Here is a 27,015-nt window from a genome sequence, read left to right as displayed (position 1 = left end):
ACAGGCCAGGGGGGCAAGGACTGAGAGAAGCCTGGAGCTGGCAGTCTGAAAGGGCTTCCTAGAGAGGGGCTTCCAAGCTTGGCTGAAAGGAAGGAGGATGTAGGGTGGAGCTGGTGGTGTGGCTGGCAGACACCTGCCCGAGCCTTCGTCCAGTGTCCCTGGCGTCTGGTGACTCCTGCTCCTGGGTTATGGCTGGCACATGGGCCCTGAAGGTGTCCCAGCAGCAGCCCCCACCCCAGGCACCTGGGTGGTCCCTTCCATCAGCTAAGCTGGGGGAAGTGCCTGCCTCAGCACACAGTCCTTCCTCAGGCCTTTGCTGGGTTCCGAGTGCCCTGTGTCTTCCTCCCTGCGGGTGAGGGCTGGCACCACTAGCCGCGTTGTGCCTGTGTGCCCAGAAGCAATGAAGGGAAGGGAAAGTTGACTCCCTAGAAATGAGATGAAGCCATTGTGAGAAGACTCAGGGGCCTGGCGGGACAGGCTCCTCTGGCCAGGAAGACATAGCACCGACAAGAAGCATGAAACCAGTGTGCCTGGAGGTGCCCAGGGTCGCTTGAGGATCCGGGGAATTTCCAACCCCCACGTCCTGGGCCTGGGCAGCTGTCTGAGCTCCTCTCTCTGAGGTGGGGTCTCAGGACTCCTGTCCTCCCCAAGAAAGGGCTGGGAACAGGTCCCCAGATACCTCTCAACCTGAACAGGCCCAGCTCTGGCGAGGAGGCCTGGAGTGAGTGGCCATAGGTGGGGCTGCTCCATGCTGTGCCATTTCTGCTGGCCAGGTGCTGGGAGCAGGACGAGGCAGGCTCACGGCCTGGTAGGAAACCTTGAAGTTGATCTGGCTGTGAGGCTACCTGGAAGGCGGGGTGCAGGGGACCAGCTGTGTCTGGAGCCCACGGGGTCCCCACGGAAGCCGCCTGAGTGTGGGCCGTGGGCAGCGCACAGGCTCCAGCAGGACCCGGTCCGGCAACTCTCCCTGGTCCGGTGTCACCATTTTCCAGTCTTGTGGAATATTCCCGGTATCTGCAAAGGGAGAGTCGCGGCTCAGCTCCCAGCGTGCACAGGTGGATCCGGGCTGGTTTCATGCTTCTTGTCAGTGCTGCGTCTTCCTGGCCAGGGGAGCCTGCCCCACGGGGCTCCCGAGTCCTCTCGTGATGGCTTTGGCGCTGGCATCTGTCTTATTTCTAGGGAGCCAACTTTACCTTTCCTTCGTTGCTTCTGGAGCTTGGGCCATAGCTGAGTACGGAGTAATTCGCCTGCCCTGACCAGGTTAACTGTGTGTGTTCCATGGCAGCTGGGAGCTTCCCAGTGAGGGGTGTGAGGCATAGGCCGGCTGTCCTTCCCTGGCTTCCCGGGTCTTCCGGTGCATGCCTTCCACAGTCCATCGGTCCTGCCTGACTGGAGGACCCATCTTCTCTGTAACGCAGAGGTCCAGAGGCAGTAGGAAGGGTCCGCTCTGGGGCTTTCTGTTCTGCCCCACTGCTCCGCTGGACCTTCCCTCACCGGGGCCCTCCCTGCTTGGCTCTCCCTGTGCAAGAGCCAGCCTCATGGTGCCGTTCTGTGCCTCTGCATGGCTCGCTTTTTCAGGGGTTCCTGGTGGCACCTGCAGCCTTGCTTTTCCCAGTGAACTCTGCCGTCACCTGGTCCAGCCCTGGGAAGAAACGTGATGGGGGTGGATGGATGAATCTGGGGAGACTGACATCTCCCTGGACTCCGAGAGCGGGGCGTGTCTGCGTGGGGAGTGTTACGGTTTCATTATGGAGGTGTCCGTCAGTTTGTCTTCCTGATAATAACAATGTGGGTGATGGTAAGTTGTTATTGCTGCTGTCACATGGGGAGTCTCTGGTCTGTCTGGTTTCCAGGCATTTTTCTGGCGTCTGCGAAAGCCATTGATTTCTGCCACAGGCTGTGGCCCTGCTTCTTCTCATGACTGTGGTCACAGAAGTGTTCCCCTCTGTCCTTTGCATTCTTTGGGGTTTCCAGATAACGAATGCCTGCCAGGAGGGCAGATTGCTGCTTGGGTCTGTCCAGAGCTGGGGGTGGTGTCCGTGGCAGGCTAGAACCTCCTGGCTTCTGTGGGCAGGCCAGCCCCTGGGCAGAGGAGATGCGTCTCCCGTGCTTAGGAAGGGTCCTTCAGGGCTGATGTCTGGTGTGGTTTTACAGTGACCATGTACATTCTGGTCAGGGGTCTTTCCTGCTCCTGTTGGTGAGCGGCCTGCCTTGCCTTCCTGGAACAAACCCCCTTGGTCCTGGCATGTGAGTTTCATGTCCTATCACACTGTCCCCTCATACCTCAGACTTTCACACTGCCCCCATGACATGAGGTCTTGCGATGCCATCTTTGTTGCAGTGAGGCTGTCCTTCACCCTCAGGGCAATGTCCAGTGGCCTTGGCAGCATGGGCCTTGCCTTTTATGGTGTCCCCGTGGCACCTGTCCAGGATCCTCAAGTCCTCTTCACCCACCACAGACCTGGCCCTCAGGTGAGCATCCCACCAAGTCGCTGGAGGAGGGCGTCCTGCCCCGGCCAGCTGACAAGGCTGGCTCACCTGCAGGAATGGGCATGGCATGTCCTTTGCTGGTTCTGCCATGGTGCTGGGTCTGTAGGGGTCCCTGACCTGGTACTTTTCCCTGGAGGGCCTGGGGCCAAGGATGCCATTGGTTCCCAGGCTGTGAGAGCCGGGCTGCCAACCATTTCCCTGGAGGGTCTCCGTGTGAGGCGCTATGCGCCTCTGCAGGCATGTGCACGTGTGGACATCTGGCTGTGTGGGCGTGCACGTGTCTACCTGTGGGTGCAGCTGTGTGTTGCAGTGTGCATCTGTATCTGAGTATGTAGGTAAATGTGCATACACATGCGCATGTGGGGGCTTTAATGCATGTTTGGCTCTGTTTCAATGTGCATACATGTGTGCACGTGTGTATCTGAGCATGTACACATGTGTAAATGTGGCCATATATAGGCCCATTGTACCATGCACCTGTGAGCACATACTGTATGTTTATGCATGGCTGTGTTGTGTGTAGTCATGTATAGTTATGTGTTGCTGTGTGTGCGTACGTGTGTGTATGTACATGTGTTCATGCCTGTGCTGTGCATGAGACATGAGACCCTGCCTGTCCTGTCCCTCGTGCACTGCAGGCTTGGATCTGGGTGCTTAGCTCCTGACCCCCCGAGCGGCCTGGGACTTGCTTGGTTTCAAATGGCAGCCCGGTGCTGACGTGAGCCCACCCAGGTGCCCCTGCCCAGCCCGGGCCGTCAGCACCAAAGCTCGCAAGTTCAGGTCCCCACTTCCTAGGGGGTCATCTCCTGTGCGTCTGGGAGGGTGAAACCCAGAGAAGCCTGCTCCCAGGCCCAACCTGCAGAGACCTTCAGACATGCCCTGGGCTGCACGTGCCCGACTCAGCCCTAGAATCACCAGTAGCGCCCCGAGGTCCCAGTGTGGCATCTAAACCCGGTGGGGGACAGGGTCATAGAGAAGAACAAGTAGGGTTGCTCCCCAGGATGCAGCCCTGCCCGGCAGGAGGGCAGACCCTGGATTTCAAGGCACAGTGCTGGGCCTCGCTCCCAAGGGCACGGGGGGCCTCGTTCCGGGAGTCCTGCCCACTGTCCGCGCATCCCTGGGGTCTGTGCGCCACCTGGTGGCTCTTTGCTGAATTGTGGCCACGGATCTCTGGTCAGCAGGGGCCAGGCCTTTCGGTGCCTTGCAGCTCCCTTCTCTCAGGCCGGCTGCCTCCCTGGCACCCCTCACGTGTCACCCGGCACCCCCTGCATACAGCAGCTGGAGAGGACTTTGTAGGACAAAAACCTGATCGTTCCAGAAGCTCCCGTGGTGTTTGGGATACATTCCCCAAGGTGCCCACGTTCAGGCCTGTCACCCAAAACACTCCCCCCCAGCTCCCCCAGCCTGGGCTCCCTCACTCCAGACCAAGCCTGGGACGTTCCTGGCTGCCCTAGGGCCTTTGCACATGCTCTGCCCTGGGCCTGGCTGTCTTCGGGAGCCTCAGCACTCAGCCTCTTTTCAGGTTTCAGGCCTCCATTTGGCGGCCACCACCTTCGCACCGTCCACATCGACCTGCCCTGTTCTGGGGGGGTCTCTGGGGGAGGTCTCAGGCCATTCCACGCTCCCCCATTCCACGCTCCAGGGTGGGACCCCATGGATGCGCTCACCCCACAGACTTTGCATGGCACTTCCTGGCTGTGCGTGCCCTTCCCTCTACAGAGTCCGTTGGCCAGAGCTGCCCCATGGGGACACGCCAGCTTGATATGCACTCCCGGCCTCAGCAGCCCCTGCATGATGTGGGGGTGGGAGGCGCCTGTCCTCCCACTCGTCTTACCGCGCTTCCCAGAGGGCTCCGGAAGCACTGGCCTCGTGGAGACAAACCCTTCAAGGGAATTTGAGTGTCCGGCTGTCACTCAGTCATGGCCACAGTGAGGGCACGCTGGGGACACAGCAGCGAGTGAGGCAGCTGGGGGCCTGGTTTTGAGAGGCGGATGTGCAGACTCGTCAAAGGCCGAGCCAAGACGGAGACCTGGGGCTCTGGGTGGGGAGTATCTGCAGGGACACTGACCACGTGCTTGGAGGAGGGGGTGCTCAGGTGGGAGGGGTGCAGTAGGAAGGAGGTAAGGAGGTGCTGACGGGAGAGGCCCGGACCCCTCCCAGGGCCGTGGGGCTGGGAGCACAGGCCGAAGTCCGGGGACTTCCCGGGGAAGGGCCTGACAGCAGGTTTCCGAGGCCTCGGGCCTAGAAGATTGAGGACTTCTGTTGGGTTCTTGATTCCAGCAAGGGGGGCTGTGCAGGGGTGCAGGCAGGACGGCGGGGGCGCGGGGAGGCCAAGAGGCAAAAGTGTTCGCAGCCCCCGGGGCCAGGCGGTGGGGGCGCAGGGAGACGCCAGGAGGCGCTCGTGTTCCGTGCAACCCCGGAGCTGCGGCCCGGGCCAAGGAGTGCTGAGCCGGGGAGCCCAAACCACAGCCTTGGGGAACCCAGGAGGGGCCGGCGGGGTGCAGGACCCGCGTGAGAGAGTCCGAGAGCACGCTGTTTAAACGCTGGGTGGGGGTGGGGGGAGCTGATGAGCGCGGCGCGTTCCCAGGGAGCCCCTGCCTTCTGGTTTCCTCTGCTACGCCCAGCTTTGCAGCGCCAGAGAAGCTGTTATCTCGGAGGAAACCCCAGCGCGGCCTCGGAGGGATTAGGATTCTGCTGAACCAGGGATATGCGGTGGGCCTGGAAAGCCATGTTGGGAGGAATCTGCTCTCGGCCAGGGTCCGGCCGGCACCGCCCGAGATTGCAAGGCAGGGAGAGCTGCTCACGGCCTCCCAGGGAGGAGAGCCCCTTCCTGGGCTGCAAAGAGGGCCCCAACCTGCCCTCTGAGTTCAGAGGCGGCGTGGGTGCGTGTTCCCGCATGTGCACATCTGTGTGAACGTGTCGGTGCCACACGTGTGCGTGTGTGCACTCAGTGTAGCGTGCGCGCTCGTGCTCGTAGGGGGCTCCGTGAGCACACGTGTACACATGGGCTTGGTGTGTGCGCACACAGCTGTCTGACGTGTGTGCTGTGCGTGTTCTTGCCTGGGAAGGAGTCCCCGGTTCGGGTGGCTCTCCTGTTTCTCACCAAGGCCGGCGGCTGCCAGAAACTGCCCCCCTGTTCCCTGCAATAGGAGCCCCTGCCCCGGCCCAGGTAAGGGCCTGGCTTTTGTCTCCAGGATCACTGCTTTTTTCAAATCCCACACAAAGAGAGAGGCACTCAAAAGCGCAACACAAACACGGCTGGTCCGTGCCTTTGGTGGTGAGCATACCAGGGAATTGTCCTGCAATGCTTGTGGTTAAAAAACCCCGTGAGCTGCGGCCCCAGAGGCCTAGGGGATGAGGTCATCGCTGTGGCTTCCTCCTCTCTGCTGAGGCTCCCTCTGCCCCGCCCGGTGGCCCACCCCTCCCGCCAGCTGGAGCCTTCACTGCCAGGGTTTCTGCTGCCCCTTCAGCACACAGCCAGGCCTCAGTTTCCCTCCCAGCAGCAAAGCGAGAGCCTGTGGGGATTCTCTGGGCCTCCGTGACAGCCCTGGGTGCCCCCTCTCTGTGGAACAAGGTCAGGTCCTGTTGGGTCCTGTCCTGGGCGCCCTGTCCTCCACTTGCCCGCAGCAGGGCACCCGCAGGCCCGCAGGTCCCCACCTGGTGTTTACCACCTGGGACCCGCAGCTGCCCGGATGGGGAGCCTGCTGTGCGCGTGGCCTTCGGCGCTTTCCCGCAGTGCCTTCGCTGCTGGTGCCTGCTGGGAACAGACACAGAGGTGAAAGCACCTTTGCTCGGGTTGGGGAACCGGTGGGTGACTCAGGATTTCCATCAACCAACCCCGAGGTCTGATTCCCTCTGCAGCTGCCGCCGCTAGAGATTCTCTTACCCTGCCTGCCCCACCCTGCCTGGTGAGCTCCTACGGGTCTGATGAAGCCCCGTCCCACATGCTTGCTTCAGGGGCGACTCCCCGCTGGACTGGTTGCCCAGAAACAGGGGTACCCACTCCCTCCTCAGGGCTGCAGGGTGCTCTGGGAAGAGTCACGTCCCCTTGCGGGGCTGTGGGCTTGCTTGCCTCTTTGTCCCTGTCCCTTGGGAGCTGCCCAGCCATTGACGGGTCCCCACTGCCCAGGCCACTCTGAGGCTTCAGAACGCAGTTCTCATCTCCCCGGCAGGGCTGTTTCTGCCTGCATTTGTTCAGCCAGCAAATTTTTATTAAGCACCCACTGTGTGCCAGGTTCTCTGTGCAAGCAGACCACGGGCTCGTGAAAGGCAGGCTGAGACTTGGATCCTGCACCCCTCGGGACCTTCACTGCAGGGCCTCGTGTCTGTGCGGGCAGGAGCCCTGGATCCTGTCTGCCCTGAGCCCCTGGAGCTGGGCCCTGAGGGCTTGACAGATGTGGACCCTCACTCTGCACAGCCCCTAGGGCACAGGGCGGCCTGCAGCTCTACACAGCCACACTGGAGGTCACTGCCCGTGAACCAGTAGGAGGAAGTTCTCACTCCTCTGCCCTGAGACCCTGCCTGGAGCCCAGCCCAGGGAGGCAGCAGCTCTTGGGGCCTGTTCAGGGAGGAAGGACGCTGGCCTGCTGGCTTCAGGCAGGTGGGGCTATCGAAGGTGAATGTGGACCAGGGGCAGGTGGCGCAGGGCAGGCCCAAGTGTCTCTCTGGGATGAGGGCGGTCATACCAGGGCAGTTGGGGGCACCCAATTGGGCTGAGCTTCAGCTGCCACCCAGATTCATCTGCCAAGCCTCCTCCTGGGTCGGGGTCGAGCCCTGATGTCCCAGCACGAGTTCCAAGAACAAAGGCTCAGAATCCACTGAGCGGGACTTGAAGCCACTGGCCTACAGGGGCAGGAGGTATGACATGGCCGGCTCTCCAGAGCCTGGTGCTGGTGGCTGATCCCTCCTGCCTTCCCCCTTGGTGACACTGAAGCTGTTGAAATCTCTGTCCACCAGGAGCTCCCAGTCCTGGGGAGGCCCATGCCACCCACTGCGGCCTTTCAGAGCCCTGTGGCGTCTCTCATGTGCTGGCCGTAGAACCTGAAAGCATATCCATCACCCGCTCTGTGCCTGAAAGAGGGCAGCCAGGTGACTGGTGGCCCCTGAGGACCCGGGACCAGGCCCCCTGCCTCTGTGAAGCCATCCAGTGTCTCCTTTCTGAGGCCGCTTTACTGGGCGTAGGCTCAGCCTTGCTTTGGGGGCTGTTTGGGAGAGGAACCGCAGTGTTGCTGCCCCCTGGACAGGCATCCTGCCTCGAGTGATCTGCTTCGGGATGTGGGGTGCACAGCTGGGGGGCGGGGATGCTGCTGAAGCCACAGTCTGAGAGCCTGGGGCCCACGGGGCATGAAGACCTGGTGGCTCTGCCTCTCAGGTGGCCTTGGTCCAACCTCCCTGGCCACACGCTCTGCTCAGCACACCCACTGCAGTCCACAGACACCCAGCTCCATACACAGGCCATGCAGCGAGGGGGGTGCTGAAGGAAGGCTGGCCTGCTCCCTGCCCGAGATGGGAGCTCAGGCCCAGGGCAGGGCAGCAGGGGCGCTCAGCTGGGCCTGTGGCTCCACAGTGTCGAGGGATTCTAGAAATTTCCGGCTGTGCCAGGCTGCAGCAGAGACTCCAGCCCCACCAGGCTTCCTGTACTTGGTGATAAACACATCATCCACACTGCCTGCGGCTCTTACAGGAGTCTCTCGTGCGCCACTGCTCAACCCCCGAGAGTTACGGAAGGAAGAGAAGCTGGGTGGGTGCCGTGAGTGCCTTCCCTGCTGGGCTTGTTAGAATAGAGGCTGGTGCTGCCCTGCCCCACCCCACAGGGTGGCTGGCAGGGCTCAGCAGTGGCCTGGCCCTTAGGGGCAGAGGACCTGGGGAGACATGCTGAGATCTCCCAGCAAGACATTGAGGATCCACAGGGCAGAATATGCTTTTGAGGCCTCCCTCTCTGAGGTGGGTCTGGAACCCACCAGAGCTGGTTTGGGCCACAGCAGTGGCTTCTCAGCCCGTGCTTCAAAACCAGGCACAGTGCGTGGGTCTCCCTCGCTGCCAGCCTCTGGCCTGCCAGAGGGACTGCTGGGCCCACCTCCTGCCCATGTGGGTCGGGAGAGTACACCCAGGCTGCGTGATGGGGGACCCCAGCCTGGGCAGCTTCAACAATGGAGGTGCGCTCTCACAGCTCTGGACAATGGAGGGCCGAGCCCCAGGCGTGGGCAGGGCTGGCTCTTCTGAGGCCCCTGCCAGCTCCTGGGGGTGGCTAGTGACTTGGGTCTTTCGTATTCTAGATGTAGCACCCCAGTCCCTCCCTCTACCTCACAGGGCATCCTCCGTGTGTGTCTGCAGCCACGTTTCTTCTCTGTGTAAGGACACCAGTCTTACTGGATTGGAGGCCACCCTGCTCCACTGCGACCCCCTCCTAACTAATTCCACCTGCAGGGGCCCCTTTCCACACAAGGTACTGGGGGTTAGGGCTTCATCCAATGAATTTGAGGGCACCCCAGGGGTCTACAAACCATGGCCCACCGGGTGGCTGCCTGTCCATGTAAATAAATAAAGCTTTATTAGCACACGGCCCCGCACACTTGAAGGCCTAATGCCTCTGGCTGCTGTGTGCAATGGCAGATTTGAGTGCTGCCACCAAGGCCGTGCAGCCCCCAGGGCCGAAGATCCCTGTTATCTGACCTTCCGGGAAAGTCAAGCTATTTATTTCACAGGATAATTTTTGAAAGAGCAGTTGCTAGGAGCATTGAGACTTCATTTAAATTAGCGGTAGTTTTATTTTCTGGGAAGATGGACGTGGGAGAGTGTGTGCCCTGGGCCAACCCTCCATGCCCTGCGCTTGTACAGCGCCCAGGCTGCTTCATGGCCTTTGGGTTCCACGGTCTGTCTCCTTCTTCCTGGGTGTTTGGATTTTGGTTTAATCTCAGGCTTGTCAGTCCGGCAGCCCCCAGGCACCCTCTGCCAGGTTCGCGGTGGTTCTCATCTCCCGTGTGCTCTGCAAGCTCCTCCCCTATGTGCAAAGATACGTATATGGGTTTTGTGGAGTTTTTGTTGTTGTTTTTTTTTTTTTTTTTTGAGAGACAGAGCCTTGGCCTCCTGGGCTCATGTGCTCCCACCTCAGCCTCCTGAGCAGCTGGGACTATGGGTGCCTAGCTAATTTTTGTATTTTTTGTAAAGATGGAGTTTTGCCATGTTACCCAGGCTGGTGTTGAACTCTTGAGCTCAAGCAATCCTCCCGCCTCCGCCAACCCACCCAAAGTGCTGGGATTACAGGCGTGAGCCACCCCACCCGGCCTGCTTCATTTTTATCCCGAGTCATTTGAGAGTATGTTGGAGACAGTGCGACCCTTTCTCCCTACAAAGCCCGTGCGTATCCTCTGGAATGAGGACCTTCAACTTAGCCAGGGTGTCCGGCTCGCAGGACACCACCATCCATTTCGCAGCCTGCGTTCGAGGCTCATCACCCGTCCCGGTGAGCGTGGCTGCTTTCTTCTCATTGCCTGTGGCTGTTACACGGTTTCAGCTTCTTTGACCTGGCGCAGCCCGGCCTGGCCCTCCCTTCATGGTCTGTCTCCTGTGCAGGTGAGGGTGGTGGACGTAGAGGGTTGGGGACAGTCCCCTGACCCCAAGGATGGTGCGTGGACAAGCTGGAGGGCTCGCAGCCCCCTCTGTGAGGCCTGGGGCAAAGGCAGCAGGGCAGGCTGTCTCCATCACAGTGGACATCGCCGAGGCCCCAGCCGGGTCCCCTGCCTGTCCCAGGACGGAGGTTGACAGGGTTTGGGTTGGCTGCGTTCCTGTCTGAAGGCAGCTGCTTGGGAGGAGGACAGCTGACATTCCTTCATGCAAAATCTGCTCGCGGGAGAGCTGTGAAAGTGGGAACCCTGGGCTGGAACCGGAACATTCTCCGAGCATTCGGGGCCTTGTGTGTGGAGGGGCCCTACGGTGATCGTTTTCTGTAACAAAGACCTCCTCTGTGCAGCCAACACCCGGGCCTCCCCTTATCTTTCGCAGGCCAGAATTGTCATATATATCAAGTTTGTTCAGAGCAAGATGGGGTGGGGTGGGGGCGCTGAGGGGCCTGGGGCAGGAGGTAAAGGAAACTGCAAGATTTTTTTTAAACATTCCCGAAAAACACGTAACCCGATCCTGTCCAGGCAGTTTGTAAGAATCAGGCTGACACCCCTGGGCCGGGATCTGGGAACCGCCAGTCAGCCTCTTTGCTCCAGGGAGGCCGAGCAGAGGGAAGGCAGTGAGCCCACTGGGTTTGAGGAGCCAGGGCTTCGAGGGGGCCCTCTCAGCCCGTGGTGCTCTGGCCAGGGGTGGGGCAGCCGAGGCATGCGGGGCGATGGCCCATCCGCAGCCTGTGGTCCCTCTGGAGGGCAGGCTGCCTTTCCCCATTGCCCCCGTGTCAAAACACCTCCTCCAGATCTCTGCCGGGTGCTGCCCGGGGCCCTGCAGCCCTGAAGGAAAAGGGGAGGGGGGGGCTGGCTTGTGCTTGGTAGCAAGTCATCTTGAGCCCCAGGAAGACCCCATAATGGCCAGGTAGACGCTCCCCCCCGCCACCCCGGTGCTGCCTGGAGAGTCTGGGGCCCTGTTGGCTCGTTCCATTGTCTTCCTGTTTTCGAGCCACAGGAGTGTGATCTTTCCAGAACACTGAGTGGCTGGAGGAACGGGTTCAGGCTAGGCAGTCGCTGGCATCTTAGACGATGCCTGACATCTTTGCAGGAGCCCTGGTGAGAGACCCCAGGGACAGCAGGGCCCCCTCGTCCCTCTGTGTGACACACAGCAAGCGTGAGACCCTGTGTGGACTCCACCACCTCAGCCCAGGAGCCGAGCCAATGGCTGTGCTGGCCATACTGAGCATCCCTCATCCCACCAGCCCCCAGGAGAGGCTGGTGGGAAGGACAGCTGGGGCGGCCCCATCTCCCTCTGGGGCAGGAAGAACCAGGAAGCCAAACCCAGCCGGGTGCCTGCCCGGCAGCCAGCATTCCCCATCCCCCACTCCCCCAGCATCTGGCGTGCGTGGCGCGCGTGGTCTCCACGTCTGTCTCCCCAGTGCCAGGTGTCTGGGTGGTCTCTAGCTGCCCTCACTGCGCTCGCTTCTCTTTCTCCTCTTTTTAGAAATTGTGATGATTCAGCTCCACGTTGGTAATGAGAGAGCCAGTGGCCTGGGTTCAGGTTCAGGCGCAGCTGAGGCTGAGCAGGCTGCCTGCAGGCTCTGCCAGGATTGGGGCTCAGCCTGGGCAGGGGCTCTGTGTCAGGCCTTACTGGAGCCCCCAGCCACTGGAAGGTGGTACCTGCATGAGGACAGGGACGGGGGGGACCCTCAGGCGCCCCAGCTGTTGGAGGGAACCCCTCCCCCCGCCCCCACCATGGCACTCTGCTCTCTGCGGCCCTGAGGCTAGTTGGAAGTTGCATCCCTTGTGAAGGGTGGCCGCCGCTCTCCAGCTCTACCAGGCCAGTTCCCGTGTTTTCTCTCCCGCCTTTGTCCAGGACAAAAGTCAGACCTTGGTCGGGGGGCGCGCCTGCTGCAGGGGCCCTCGGGCTTCTCCATTCGGGTTTAGTGGGATTAGAGTGTGCGGCCGTGGGGACAGGTGTTTCCTTTATGTTCTGCCTGAGGGCTGGAAAGAGCCTCATCAGTGAGTGCCACGTTCGGTGGGGGTCTCTGTTGCAGGGGAGCTGGGGGGCCGGGTTGGGTTAGGTCCTTGTTTTCACATCTGACCCTGGCCAGCTGGAGAGCCTCGCTTGAAGCCCAGAGCAGCAGCTGACACAACACAACAGGACGGGCTGAGCAGGCCGGGTGCGGGCGGGCATGCGGGGGCTGGCACCAGCACTGCACTGGGGCTGCCGGGGGCTGCCAGAGAAGCCGTCAGGGGATAATAGAATATGCCCTGTGCGGCCTGCTGGCCATGGGGTGCTGCACAGTGCGGTCCCCCTGCTGTGCCCCTGGATGAGGGGGTAGCCCAAGGGCTCCTCTGACCCTGGGCAGCAGCCTGGGAAGGGGGCTGGGCAGGTGCCCGGGGAACCCCCTAAGGCATCACATTCAAATGAGTTCTAATCACGTTCTTGGCTTCCTGGGTCACACAGAACAAAAACCAGAGGCCCCGGCCATGCACCACCGAAGCGTGTCATTGTGTGACTTTGCAGGCGGGGGGACGGGCTCAGCGAGGCCTCACGGGGTCAGGAGCTGCAGCTCGAGCACCTTGGACCCAGCCCCCTGCTTCATGGAGCTGAGCTCTGGGCCAGGTCTAGACAGCTCTTCCCACGAGATTTTCTGTCTCCCAGGTGTAAAACTGTGACCAACGGGGATGACTGGTGGGGCACGAGGGGTGCCTGGGGCCAGGGCCCGCCAGCAGCCTCTTCAGTAGCTTGTGGGACATGCTCTCCACCCCAAGGTCTGCTCCAGCTGGCCTCGGGATGCCTGTAGGTCTTTACGGCCCTGGGAACTGGGGGCGACAGTCTCCCCAAACATGCAGTCTCGAGTCCTGGCCACTGGGAAGGTGTGTTGTGGACCTCTGGCCTTAACAGCTTCATGCCCTCTAGGATGGCAGTGGGTGGCAGAGAGCGTGGCCTGGAACTTGCTGTGAATGGGCTGCGTCTGGATTTTCAGTGGAGGCAATCCCTGCTGCGCTGAGCAAAGACCTGGGCGGTTGGGAGCTGGTGGTGAGGTTTCTAGGTACTTGAAGTACAGGGTTGAAAACACCCTGGTCCAGCCCAGATGCCTGATGGAGACCAGGGCGTCCGGGCACACACACACAGACATATGCGGACGGATGGGCGTGTGGACACGTGCACACACAGGCACCTGTGTGGACACACTCACGTGTGTGCGTGTTCAGGCTCATGCACATGCCTGCACACACACATGCACACGTGCACACAGCCCTGGGCCTCGGCGGGCAGGGAGCGAGACCCCCTGGGGCCGCGTTCCATTTGCACATTGAATCCAGGAACCGTCAGCCTGGGAACTCTGGATGAGAACAAATGTCAAGTGTGTGCCGAGAGGCTCAGGCCGCCCCTTTCCTGGCGGGCGATGATCTGGTCAGTTTCCGAGCCCCGTGTGCTGAGAATAATTTGTGCATTCAGAGCAGCGTTTGGTGGGGAACCTGGGGGAAGGGCAGTGTCTTTATTTCATTTTAGCTTACTTCAGTGGGGCCTGTGTCTCTTCTCCCTGACCGTTCTCTGAAACTGACTGGGGAGGGTCGGGGACGGCTGCTGTCCTCGGGCGCAGGGGCCAAGCTGGGCTCTGTTTGTTGGTCAGTTCTCAGTGTTGCCCCCCCCCCCACCCCCGGTGAGGTCCCTGGACCTGGCGGTGGCTACAAACACCCAGGATTGAGGACAAAGCTATGGGGACGCTTTGTTTTCGGGATGCTTGGTCCCCGCCATGAGGCTCCTCTGGACATTCCCGGAAAAGCCCCCTTCTGCTCAAGTTCTCTTGCTTCAACTCAGGCTCAGGTGTTTTGTTTTTTTTTTAAGTGAGGACATCTGTTAGACCACTTAGGAGTTCTGGAAGCTTCAGAAAACCCCTCTCCTCCTGGGAGTTCGCAAGAATTTGTAGTGTCTCCCCAGTGTTCATGGAGTCCCTGTCAGAGGCGCTGAGGCCCGGGTTCCGTGGCTGGCCCTTGAATAGGCATCAGCTAAGGGGGTTTGAGGGGGCAGTTGGCAGCCTCTGCAGGCCTCCACACCCCTCCCGTGAAAGGCCAGCGTGGAGCTGCAGCACGGGGCCCCTGGCTTGGGATGGGTCTCAGAGGCTGTTGCTGTGCCCGAAGTGGCTCCTCCCTCCATGGCCCTGGAGCCTGGGATTGCAGAAAGACTCCCAGATCTTGCCGGAGAAACTCCAGGATATGGGGGGATCCAGACCCCCAAGACTTCCCAATGGGTCCACACACATCCCCAGTCCTCTCTGAACCTGTTTCCTCATGTGCAAAATTCAGGTCATATCAGGGCCTCAGTTCCCAGGGGCTGTGCAGAGGTTGGGGGAGGGGGGGCATTTGGCACAAAGGTTCTCCTTCCGGAACCAATGGCCAAGAGGGCAAAAGGTGGATGATGCCTCCTGCCCTGGTGGGGGCAGGGGAAGAGGTGCTGGGGAAGCAGGTGTGCAGGGCCGTGCCCACCAAAGGCGCACGAATTGCGAAGGAGGGGCCTCCGTCAGGAACCGCCGTAGCCTGGGTTTGATTTATTCTGCTCACTCAAACAAAACGTCAGCTTCGTGGAGGTATAATTGGCATAGAGTAGACGGCCTTGTTTAAAATTTGACAAATCTGGATGTGGGTGTGCACCACGGAGCCATCACCACAATTGGGACAGCAGGCACATCCGTCAGCCCCGGAAGCCATCGCTGCCCCCTCCTCTGCTGCTCTCGGCTCTGGAGGGGACCACTGGTCTGTCTTGTCAGCTTAGATGGTTGGCGTTTTCTGGGGCTTGCTGTCAGTGGAATCATACGCGTGTGCGTGTGTGTGCGTGTGTGTCTGGCTCTCACTACTTCTCACTGGAGAGCCGTCCAGGCTGTGGCACGTAATGACGCATCCTTTTTCATTGCTGAGCCATATCCCGTCGCATGGACACGTCGCAGTCTGCTTATCCGTTTGTGTGCTGGTGGACTCTGTGTAAAAGTCTTTGTAGGGACTTTTATTTCCTTTTTTTCATGGGTAAATACCTAGGAATAGAATGGCTGGATAATACGGTAGGTGTATATTTTTAACTTTTTAAGAAACGAACTGACTCATCAACTCTCGATATGGCCAGTCATTTTCACGTTGGCCGGTCTGAGGTGTGCATGGCACCCCGTGGCGGGTGTAACTTTCGTTTCCTAATGACCAGTGATGTTGAATATCTTTTCACGTGTTTCATTGGCATCCAGGGAACGTCTTTGGTGACGTATCTTTTTAAATGTTTCACCCATTGTAAAATTGGGCCGTTTGTCACCTTACGAAGTTGTCAAAGTTCTTTATATATTCTGGTTACGTAGACACTTTTACACACAGATTCTCTAGTCAGTGGCTTTCCTTTTATTTAGTAGTTTTTTTTTTTTTTGAGACTGGGTCATGCACTGTAGTCAGGCCAGCATGCAGTGGCGTGAACATAGCTCACTGCAACCTCGAACTCCTGGCCTCCAAGGATCCTCCCACCTCAGCCTCCCAAGCAGCTGGGACTACAGGCATGTGCCACCACAGCTGGCTGACTTTTTACATTTCTTGTCTCACATTGTTTGCCCAGGCTGGTCTCAGCCTCCTAGCCTCAAGGAGGCCTGGCCTCCTGCCTTGGCCTCCCAAAGTGCTGGAATTACAGGTGTGAGCCATGGCACCAGGCCCAGTAGTATCTTTTCAAGACCAAACATTTTCAACTTTCTGAAGTCAAACGTATTGCTTTTTCCTTTTAAATATTTTTCATGCTTTTCACATTATGTTTAAGAAATGTTTACCAAACACCTAGTTTTCCGCCAGTAGTCTCATCATCTTTGTGCTTCCATTTAGGCCTGGGACGCATTTTGAATGAATGTCTCTATGTTGTGTAAAACATAGGTGGAGATTCATGTGGTTTTTCTTACGGATGGCTGGTCCAGTGCCATGTGTTGAAAAGAGTATCCTTTGTCCATTGAATCATCTCGACTCCTTTTAAAAGGTTCAATTTAACACAAAAGTATCGCTTTCTGGACCCTCTGCCGTGATCCATTGATCTGTCTTTGTGTCAGTCACACACTGGGATTGTTACAGCTCTATAATAAGGCTTAAAAGGAGTTCAGGGAATTTATCCAACTTTATTTTGCTTTTGCTTTTTTGAGACGGAGTTTCGCTCTTGTTACCCAGGCTGGAGTGCAATGGCGCGATCTCGGCTCACCGCAACCTCCGCCCCCTGGGTTCAGGCAATTCTCCTGCCTCAGCCTCCTGAGTAGCTGGGATTACAGGCACGCGCCACCGTGCCCAGTTAATTTTTTGTATTTTTAGTAGAGACGGGGTTTCACCATGTTGACCAGGATGGTCTCGATCTCTTGACCTCGTGATCCACCTGCTTCGGCCTCCCAAAGTGCTGGGATTACAGGCGTGAGCCACCGCGCCCGGCCCTATTTTGCTTTTTCAAGTTGTTTTAGTTGTTCTGGGTCCTTTGCATTTACATATAAATTTTGGAAGCTGCTTACCAGTTTTTACAAAGAAGCCTGGTAGAATTTTGTGTGGGGTTGCATTAACCCTAAAGATTAACATGGGAGAATTGACATCTTACTAATATTCAACCCTCTGATTTCTCATGTGTGGATGTCTGATATCTCTTATACATAAAGGGTTATATGTCTCATACATACGAGGTTAGACACCACTTCGATTTTTAACTTCTGTCACAGATGTTTTGTAGTTTTTAGTCTATAGATCTTACACATCTTTTGTGAAATGCCTACATATTTGGTATTTTTATGCTCTTGTCCGTGGTATTCTTATTTAGAACTGAAATTCATTTTGGCAAATTTATCTTGAATCTTGCAACCTTTCTAAACTCACTCATTTGTTCTTGTGGCTTTTGAAAAAATGAATTCCACCAATTTCCTTACATTAAATGATGCTTTCTGAAAACAGACAGTTTTACCTCTTCCTTTTGGACGTGGGGCCTGTTCGTTTCCTCTTGTCTGATCGCCCTGGGGAGCTCATCCACTATAACGTCCGGTAGAAGGTCCCCAGCCTTAAAAGAATCACAATGTCAATCAAGTGCGACGTTGGCTCTGGGTTTCCACAGATATTCAACCAGGTTAAGGAAACATCCCCTCTAGCACTGTGGCTGAGAGTTTTCAATAGGAATGGGCATCGAAGTTTGCCAAATGCTGTTTTATCCATTTTTTGATATGATCGCGTGGTTCTTCCATCTGTTCATATGATAAATTATACTGATTCGTACTCACAGCTTAAACCTGGTGTTCCTGGGTAAGCCCCACTGGGTCATGCCGTATTGTTCTTTCTGTGCCTATTGTTGTGTAAATTTTGTGTATATCGTTGGACCTGTTAACATTTCGCTCACAACTTTTGCATCTCGGTTTGTGAGGGATATTTCTGTGTATCTTCTGATGACGTCTTCAGCGTCGTGATTAGAGTAAGGCCGGCATGAGGGAATGCGCTGGGAGGTGTTCTGTCTCCCTTTTGGAGGAGGACTTTGTGCAGCGTCGCTCTTGTTTCTTCCCTCCGTGTTTGGGGGACCGCATCAGGAAGGCTGTCGAGGGAGGCCTGGAACTAGATTTGAAAGGTACCGAATCGTTGTATTCAGGTGATCGATTGCTTCTTGAGCGGGCTTTGGTATTTTGTGTGTTTGAAAGAATATGTTCATTAAATTGATTGGCATAAAGTTGTTCGGAATATTCCGTCATTTCCCCATTGCACAGCTGCAGAAGGTGTAGCAATGGCCTCTCTCGTTCCCGATGTTGGTCGTTTGTGCCCCTGTGTTTGTGTGATCAGTCAGCTCGAGCTTTACCAATGCCATAAATCCCAAAGAATCAGCTTTTGGTTTCATTAATTTTTTTCTTTTTGGTTCCTTGATTAACTTCTTTTTAATTATTTTATTCTGCTGACTTAGTTTTGATTTGCTCTCCTTTTGACAGTTTTTTAAGGTGGAAGCTGAGGTCGTTGATTAAAGATCGTTTTTCCTTTCTAGTACAGGCACTTGGTGTTACAAATTTATCTCCCTTTAGTTACATCCACAAACTTAGTGGGGTTTTTTTAAATCCCATTTAAAATATTTTCTAATTTCTTCTTTAATTTCTTTGGTATATGCATTATTTAAGTGTATCTAAAACATTTAGGGATTTTTCAAGATACCTTTCTGTTACTGACTTCTGTAATTCATTTATGGCTATAGAAAATACTTAATAGGATTTGCTCTCTTAAAGTATATTAAGACTTGATTTATGGCCCAGAATGTGAATGCTCCATTGCGCACTCTGAAAGAGTGTGTGCCGCGTTGTTGAGAGGACTGTTCTATAAATGTCGACGAGACGAATGTGGCTGATGGCATTGTCCACGTCTACATTAGTCAGGACACAGCCTTACTGATTTCGTATCTACTTGTTCTGTTAATTCTTGAGAGAGGGATGTGAGAATTTCCAGCTCTATTTGTGGATCTGTCTCTTTGTTCTCTAGTTCTAGTAGTTTTTGTTTAATGTGGGGTTTTTTTTTGCTTTCGTCATTAAAAACATTTACGTTCTTTGTTTTTCATTCTTGTGCACACAATAGTGACACGTGTTTATGGAGTACATGTGATATTTCAGTACAAGCACACCGTGTGTCCAGTGTATTCTGAAGCTGTGTTCTTGCATTAGCATTGAGGATTGTTATGTCCTCTTGAGAAATCGATACGTCTGTCCTCATGAAACGTGGCTCGTTCTGAAATCTGCCTTGCCTGAATTACTACAGCTATTCTGCCTTTTTATTTTTATCATTGCTATCGTGGTATATATTTCATTCATTTACATTTCAACCATTTGTGTGTTTAGACTCAAAACATGTTTTTCACATGAAGCATGTAGCTGAGCGTTATTTTGTGAGTCTAACTGTTTTCCTCCCAGTAGGTAAAGCCAATTGGCATTGATTCGCGTAACTGGTATTCTTGGTCTCCACTCCATCACTGTCTTTTATAATTTTGTGTATTTTGCCTGGTTGCTGTGGCAGGTTTCTTTCTCTTTTAAAAGCACTTGGGTAATTATGGGTTTGTATTTACTTATTTATTTATTTTTGGGAAACCGTTTTACTCTGTGGCCCAAGCTGGAGGGCAGGGGCACCATCTTTCTCACTGCAGCCCCCGTCTCCCAGGGTTTAAGCGATTCTCATGCCTCGGCCTCCCAAGTGGCTGGGATTACAGGCATGCACCACCACACCTGGCTAATGTTTTTGTATTATTAGTGGAGGCAGTGTTTCACCATGTTGGCCAGGCTGGACTTGAACTCCTGACCTCAAGTAATCTGCCCACCTCGGCCTTCCAAAGTGCACCCCGCCTGTATGTTTGTCCTAATAATTGCCTTTATACTTAAGCCTTTTAACGTTTCTTTAGTCCCTGGTTTCTCCATTAACCCTTTACTGTCTGGCTTACTGTTTTTATTGATCCATCCTAACTCCCACTCAGTGCCTATACCACAAACAATCAGGTGATTCCATTTCCATCTTTTCTAAGTTGAGACTCCCAAAACCTTGGATGGCCTGCTGGCAACTTAGAGGGTAAGAAATAATGCGTGACGTGGAAGGGGAGGGCGGCAGCTCTCAGTGGAGCAGCTGGGTGGCCTTGGTGAGCAGGGACTGCAAGTCTCAGTATGGAGGTGAAGGTCCAGATGTTGGGGTTTCAGGGGCAACCATTCCTGGCAGATAGCATGGCACATACCAGGACCCAGACAGGGTATGTGCTTGGCACCAGTGGTGGGAGCTGTGAGGAGCCCATAGGATTCAGAGACAGGGGAGCAGGGAGTGGCAGGGATGAGGTCAGGAAGGTGGCAGGAACTGGTGAGGGCTTGGGGCAACTCTGAGGGGACTTAGGGTTTTGCTCTGCATGACAGGAGGGTGCAGCCTGGCTTGGGGTGACTCAGACCTAACGCCGCCCCTCTGACTAGTACAGGCCAGGCCCAGGATAAGGTGGCAGCAGGCAGGTGGCAGCTCAGACCTGAGGTCCCAGGGTCACGCGTCTTCGTCCTGACTGCACGTGTCTCGTGAGCATAGAAACACAGGTAGAAAGATAGTGGCTTCTTCCAGGGAGGTAGGTTGAGAACATCTTTCGTTGTTTACATCAGGTTTTGTTTCTCAAAGTCTGAATCAAGTGTGGCAAAAGAAAATACAGCAGAGTATGGGACATTTCCAGTGACTGTGCCACACGGCCCAGAGGGTGCGTCCCTCCTCCTAAGCACCTGGGGTGGGAACAGGAGGTGTTCTGTGTGCCTTGTAGACAGCACTGGGCTCCCCGGGGCCTGGTGTGGGGATCCCTGGCAGGCCATGGAGGTGAGCAGCAGCACATGGCCCCCAGTCATGAGTACCCCCTGGTCCTGTGCACCTCCTTCCCGGTGGTTGGCCCTGGGTGGCAGAGAGACCGCTGGGCAGAACACACCCCTCCTTTAGCCCTTTACTAATCTAAGGCTTTTCCTTCTGCACCACTCAATCTGGGGGCTTCAGCCCCTTGCCCACCACCCCGGCCACCCAGCACAAGCCAGGCAGAGGAGCAGGAAGGAGAACCAGCTCTACCTCCAGTAGACCTGGAGCCGGGGAGGCCAGGGTGCAGGGGACTGTTTGGACCTCGAGAGGGCCAGACCCCAGAACTGAGTCCCAGTGTGGAGAGCTCAGATGAGCGGTGTCCGGAGTTGTCTGGGATGGACATCCCGAGGGCAGCACTTGTCCCTCCCCTGCCTCTCTTTGTCCTTGCCAGGACTGGGCTGTGTGCCTAGAGTTTGAACCTTTCCGATCACTGGGTGAGGGGTCTTTGCAGGGGCAGAGCCATGGCACTGCGCCTGAAGTCCCAACACACTGCAGCCTCTGCATCCTCGTCGTCACCCCTCGCGCCTCCTCCTAGGGTCCCTCTGGGGGTTGAATGAAAAGGCGTAGGTAAAAGGTGGGAGAAGTCCCCATTCCAGGAGCATCGTGGTGGCCCAGACACCCACATTCCTCCCCGTGCAGCTCCATGCCTGGGCCCTGGAGCCAGAAAGTAGCCGACGGTACTTCCCACCCTGGTTGCTGATACCTGACGTGCAGGGGGCCTGGGGCAGCCTTGCTGAGGCCAGAGTGTCAGGCAGGGGAGAGGAACAGATACCAACATGTGAGCCCAGTGACCAGAAGTGGGGCCACCTCCCAAAACACGGGACTGAAGGGCACTGGGGTGGCAAGTTGGGGGCCAACAGAGACAGTGTCCCAGGTGGTGTTGGGTCAGGGGCTCTAGAGCCTCACAGGGAGACCAGAGCAGCCCCAGGCTCAGCCCAGGACCAGAGCACAAACAGGGCTGGAGTCCTGAGTCCGAGGCCTGGACAGAAGCCAGGCTTCACTCAGCACCTGGCTACCTGGGGGCTCAGACGGCAGGCAAGGGGTGCCTGGGAGACTGCCACATGATGGGGGCACAGACAGAGAAAAGGCCCCGTGTTCCATTCGAGGGGGACAGCAGCTCCCAGGACAGACTCTGGCAGTAGCAGGAGCCCGGGGAGGCCGTGCTGGGCTCGGTAGGCTCGGTGAGGTCATAGCTGCCTTTCTCCTCTAAATAGATTAGCTTTAAAAAATGTTGTTGATTGACTCATATATTTCTTAGCTTTTCTTATTTTCTAATTTCTTCTTTTGACTTTAGGTTTGTGGAGGTTTAAATTACAGGAAGATTCTCCTCCTCTGTAGGTGTCCAGTTCCGTGAGTCCTGGCAAACATCTATGGTCCTACAGCCAATCCCCAAAATCAAGGTCCAAGGCATTCCCATCACCCCGAAGGCTCGCTGGTACCCCTCCAAAACTAGCCCCTCCCCGCACCTGGTAATGCGGACATCTTTCCCGTCCCTATGGCTTTGCCTTTTCCAGAACGTCATGTGAATGGAATCCTGCAGTCTCTGTGCCTGGCTTCTGTCACTTAGCATAATTCATTTGAGGTCCACCCGTGTCATGGTCTCTGCATTCAGCAGTTTCTCTCCTTTTATTTGGAAAGGATAAAATGTACCACAGTTTGTTTATCCGTTCACAGGCTGATGGACATCTGAGCTGTCTCCGGTTTCCGGCTGTTATGATTAGGGCTGCCATGAGTGTTGTGTGCAGGCTTTTGAGTAGTCACACGTCTTCATTTCTCTTGGGTAAATCCCTGGGAGTGGCATTGCTAGATCGTGTGTTAGAGGCATGATTCCCTTTCGAAGAAACTGCCAAACCGTTTTGAGAAATGGTAGGCCGGCGTTTCACTCTTAACATCAATGCGTGAGCATTCCGGCTGCTACGGATTCTCACCAGCACTTAGTAGTGCCCGCTTTTTAAGTCTTGCCCATCCTGAAGGTGTGGATCCATAGCCCATCGTAGTCTTAGTCTGCATTTCCCTAGTGACGAATGGCGTTGGGTGCATTTGCCATTCACGTGTCTCCTTTGGTGGAGTATCTGTCTGTCTGTCGCTGATGCTCACAGTTAGGTTGCCTTCTGATGATAATGTGAGTTGCAGGAGTGGCGACTGTCGTGGACAGCAGTCCTTTACCAGATCTGTTCTACAGATACTTCCCCCGATCATGCCTTAGGTCTTTGTGTTTCCTTAACAGGGTCTTTCGAAAGAGCAGCAGTTTTTAATTTTGATGAAGTTCAATCCTTCAGGGTTTTTTTTTTTTTCTTTAGGGTTCATGTTCTTTGTGTTCTAAGAAATATTTGCCTAATCCAAGGTTACAAAGTTTTTTTCTCCTGTTTTCTGTAGCAATTTTATAGTTTCGCATTTCTTGTTTAGATCTGTGATTCATTTCCAGTTTAATTTTATATATGGTGACAGGTACGGATGGAGGTTAAATCTTTTTTGCGTGCGGTTATCCAGTTGTCCCAGAGACTCTTTCCTGTTGAATTCCTTTGGCACCTCTGATGAAGATCAGTTGGCCGTGTGTGGGGGTTCAATTTCTGGACTCTGTCACTGTTCCACCAGGAAAGTGCTGTCTTGATTACTGTGACTTTCATGCTAAGCCTTGAAATCAGGTCCTGTTAATCCTCCAATTTTGTTCATTTTCAAAAGTGTGCTGCTCTGCCAGGCCTTCCACATTCCCATGAATATCTTAGAATCAGTTCATCAATTTCTACGAAATAAAAAAAAAAAAAAACCAGCTAGAATTCTGATTGTCGTGGCGTTGGATATGCAGATAAACCTTGGTCTCGTATACGTCCGAGTAATACCGAGTTTTCTGATCCGTAGACACGCTCTTGCTCTCCGGTGCCTTAGACATTTTCCACACCACTCATCAGTATTGTGTAGTTTTCAGTGGTGTGAAACTTGTAGATTTGTTACCAAGTATTTTATGTTCTTGAAGCTACGGAAATGATCTTGTTTCCTCAATTCCGCGGTGGGATTATTTCTTGCTGGGATAGATAGAAACACAGTTGCTTTCCCTGTGTGCTGACCTTGCAGACCGTGGCTTTGCTGGTCTTACTAGTTTGAGAAGGTTTCTTGTTCGTTCGTTTCTGGGTTTGTTTTTTTTGTAGATTCTTTAGGATTTTCTGCAGAGGTGATTGTGTTGTCCCAAATTCAGTCCACATGCTGTTTATTTCCTGTGTTTGCTTGAATGCACCCTCCAGTGTCTGCCAGTGGGACCAGGGCCAATATCCTTGTCTTACTCCTCAGGTGAAGTGAGACGGTTTTTCACCTTCGGATGTGCTGGGAGCTGTGGGGTTTTAGTGGAAGTCACTTACTGGGCCAAGAAGTTCCTCCTCTTCCTGATTTGCTGGGAATGAAGAGTGTGGCAAGAATGGCTGTTGGATTTTTGTCAAGTGCTCCTTCTGCCTCTGTTGAGATGATCATGTCATTTGCAATGATCTCAATCACAAATTGGCTAGTGTGGGCAGCGCATTGATTGACTTTCAAGTAGTAAAACAACCTTGCATTCCTTACACAAATTACTCATCTCATGATGAATTATTTTATTTTATTTGTGTATTTATTGACTTACTTGTATTTGTTTTTTTTTTTTTTTTTTTAATTTTTTGAGATGGAGTCTTGCTCTTGTTGCCCAGTTGGAAGTGAAATGGTGTGATCTCAGCTCACCGCAACCTTCGCCTCCCGGGTTCAAGCCATTCTCCTGCCTCAGCCTCCTGAGTAGCTGGAATTACAGGCACCCACCACCACGCCTGGCTAATTTTTATATTTTTAGTAGAGCCAGGGTTTCGCCATGTTGACCAGGCTGGTTTCAAACTCCTGACCTCAGGTTGCCCGCCTTGACCTTCCAAAGTGCTGGGATTACAGGTGTGAACCACCGAGCCTGGCCGTCAAGATGCATTTTAAAAACACTGGTTGGATGTGCCTGACTTTGGTGTGTATGGAACTGCCGCACCCGTGCTCCTGTGGGCGTTGCCCGCTGTGTGTGGCTGTTGCCTGCTGTGCGGTGGCATTGCCTGCTGTGTGTGGCTGTTGCCCGCTGTGCGGTGGCGTTGCCCGCTGTGTGTGGCTGTTGCCCGCTGTGTGACGGCGTTGCCTGCTGTGTGTGGCTGTTGCCCGCTGTGTGACGGCGTTGCCTGCTGTGTGTGGCTGTTGCCCGCTGTGTGTGGCTGTTGCCTGCTGTGCGGTGGCATTGCCCGCTGTGTGTGGCTGTTGCCCGCTGTGTGTGGCTGTTGCCTGCTGTGCGGTGGCATTGCCCGCTGTGCGGTGGCTGTTGCCCGCTGTGTGTGGCTGTTGCCCACTGTGCGGTGGCATTGCCTGCTGTGTGTGGCTGTTGCCTGCTGTGCGGTGGCATTGCCCGCTGTGTGTGGCTGTTGCCCGCTGTGTGACGGCGTTACCTGCTGTGTGTGGCTGTTATGTCTAGTTTTGGCATCAGATGCTACTGGCATCAGAGAATGAGCTGGGAAATATTTCCTGCTCTTCAATTTTTAGGAAAAGTTTGTGTCGGATTGCAATTATTTATCACCTAAACCTTTGATAGAGCATGTAGAGGCATCTGGGCCTGGAGTTTTCTTTGTGGGGAAGTTTGTCATTGGAAACAGTAGCTACAGGGCCGTCAAGTTGTCTGTTTCTTCTTGATGAGGTTTGATAGTTCATGTCTTTGAAGGTATGTGTCCCCAAGGAGCAGAAGCCCCAACCCAAATTCGAAAACAAGACCACGTTGTGATGAGATGCCTTTCCCGAGCACCTTGGGGCTGTGTGGTTTGCAGACCTCCAAATGCAGCCATCTGCAGGACCTTCCTCAGTGCCCTTAGATGGGGCCTGGGCTGGGCAGTCTCTGCCGCTGCCCTCCCCAGGGATTCTGCAACAGGACCCGGTGAGGGGCACGGGGGACAAAGATCAGACTTTTGCTGTTTCCTTCCAGCTTTACTCCCCAGGAAGGCAGCCCCTTCTCAAAGGAATGAAATTTAAGAAGACGGGCCCTACAAATCCATGACAAGTCTGCTTTTGACTCTCCCGTTTACTGTGTAAACTCCAGCCCTAAAACAACATACATCCTTCTGAAGTTGTTCACATATTAGCTCTTAAAACAGCAAAATCCGTGCACAATTTCCTCTCAATCCCTTAAAACATTCCTGAAAGGGGGAAAAAAAAAACTGTTTAAATTCACCGCCTGTCATTAAAATCTCTAGATTTGCAGAATCAGAGTGAGGCACCCAGCAGTCCATAAACAGACGAGACAGGCCCGCGTGCACACACGCGCCAACACACGTGCACACACACACGTAACAGTGCAGCCTTTAACAACCATGGGGCTTCCGGTCCCAGCAGCGCGCAGCCCCTCAACCTCTGCTAAAGGAAACAGGGCTCAACCCGGCGGTAGCGGCAGGGCCTTCTCAGCACCTACCCGAGTTGAAGGAAGGGTGCTCAGCCCCTCATCTCTTTGGTTTGCTGAACTTCTAATGCTGGTGCAATTCTTAAACAAGACATTTTTAGAAGCTTGGGCTCCTGGCAGATAAAAATAATGTCTCCCCATTCACCCCTTTCTCCTCCATCCCAGTTCCAGCTAAGGCACTGATCAGAGGGGTGCACCAACTTTGGGGTTACCAGCCATCAGCAGTGGGGTTCCTGGGCTGAAAGTAAATCCCCGTTTAACTGGCCTGGAGACGAAAATAGCCCTGCCTGGGGAAGATGGGGGGTTTGCTTTAAATATGTGTAAAGCTGCCTGCCAGGCGGCTAATGGTGTCCGCCCCCAGACATGGGTGTCTCTGGGCCACGGGCTCCCCCACCACAAATTGCAGGGTGGCCGGCTTGGGCCACTCCTGTGTGTGCGGGGTGCTGGGTATGATTCCTGGGAGGCAGCTGCCAACTGTGGGGCTCAGCAGAGGGTTCGGGGCCTGATTTGTGGGCAGCCCCACCTGCTTTCTGACTGTGCAGACCCTGGGTGCCTCCCACACACACCCACATTTCCTGCTCCTGGTCTTTCCCTCCGCTGGTCGTCCACCTGGAGTGCCTCCACTGGCACTTTGAGTCCTGCCTTCAGAGCCTAGGTTTTCTGGTGGAGTGAGGCAGGGGTAGGCTGATGGGCCTCTTGGAGAGACAGGGCACTCTTTCTCCTAGGCCCACAGGGACCCCTCTTCGGGAGGGGAAGCTTCAGGCCCAGAGGCTGATGGCCTGGACCTCTCCTGGGACCCTAGAACAGCAGACCTCTGGCCTGGGCTTGCTGATGACCTGGAGCCCCAGGGTGCCAGCTACAGCCCCCTGCCTGCCCAGGAGTCCAAGATCCAGGTATCAGCTAGCTGGGTTCATTCTGAGTGTTCAGGCCTCTCCCAGCTGCTGTGGGAGGTTCCTTGTAGATGCATAGACTCAGTGTCCGCCTCCACCTCCACACGGTGTTCTCCTGGCATGCAAGTCCATGTCCAGGTTTCCCCGCTTGATAAGGACACAGTTATATGGGAATAGGGGCCATCCTAACAACCTCATCTTAACTAATGGCATCTGTGGCAACCCTGTTTAA

At 55.2% G+C, this 27,015-nt stretch overlaps 1 protein-coding gene across 5 annotated transcripts in view; it reads left to right on the top strand.

The window, feature by feature from the left end:
* KCNQ1 (potassium voltage-gated channel subfamily Q member 1) overlaps window positions 1-27,015 on the top strand; it is a 403,111-nt gene that overhangs the window by 81,084 nt on the left and 295,012 nt on the right. The gene's annotated exons all lie outside the window — the stretch shown is intronic.

The sequence above is a fragment of the Callithrix jacchus genome, chromosome 10, assembly GCF_049354715.1.
Source record: "Callithrix jacchus isolate 240 chromosome 10, calJac240_pri, whole genome shotgun sequence".
Taxonomy (NCBI): Eukaryota; Metazoa; Chordata; class Mammalia; order Primates; family Cebidae; genus Callithrix; species Callithrix jacchus.
Note: the sequence above shows the minus strand (reverse complement) of the source record. Positions and strands in the feature narration are given on the sequence as shown.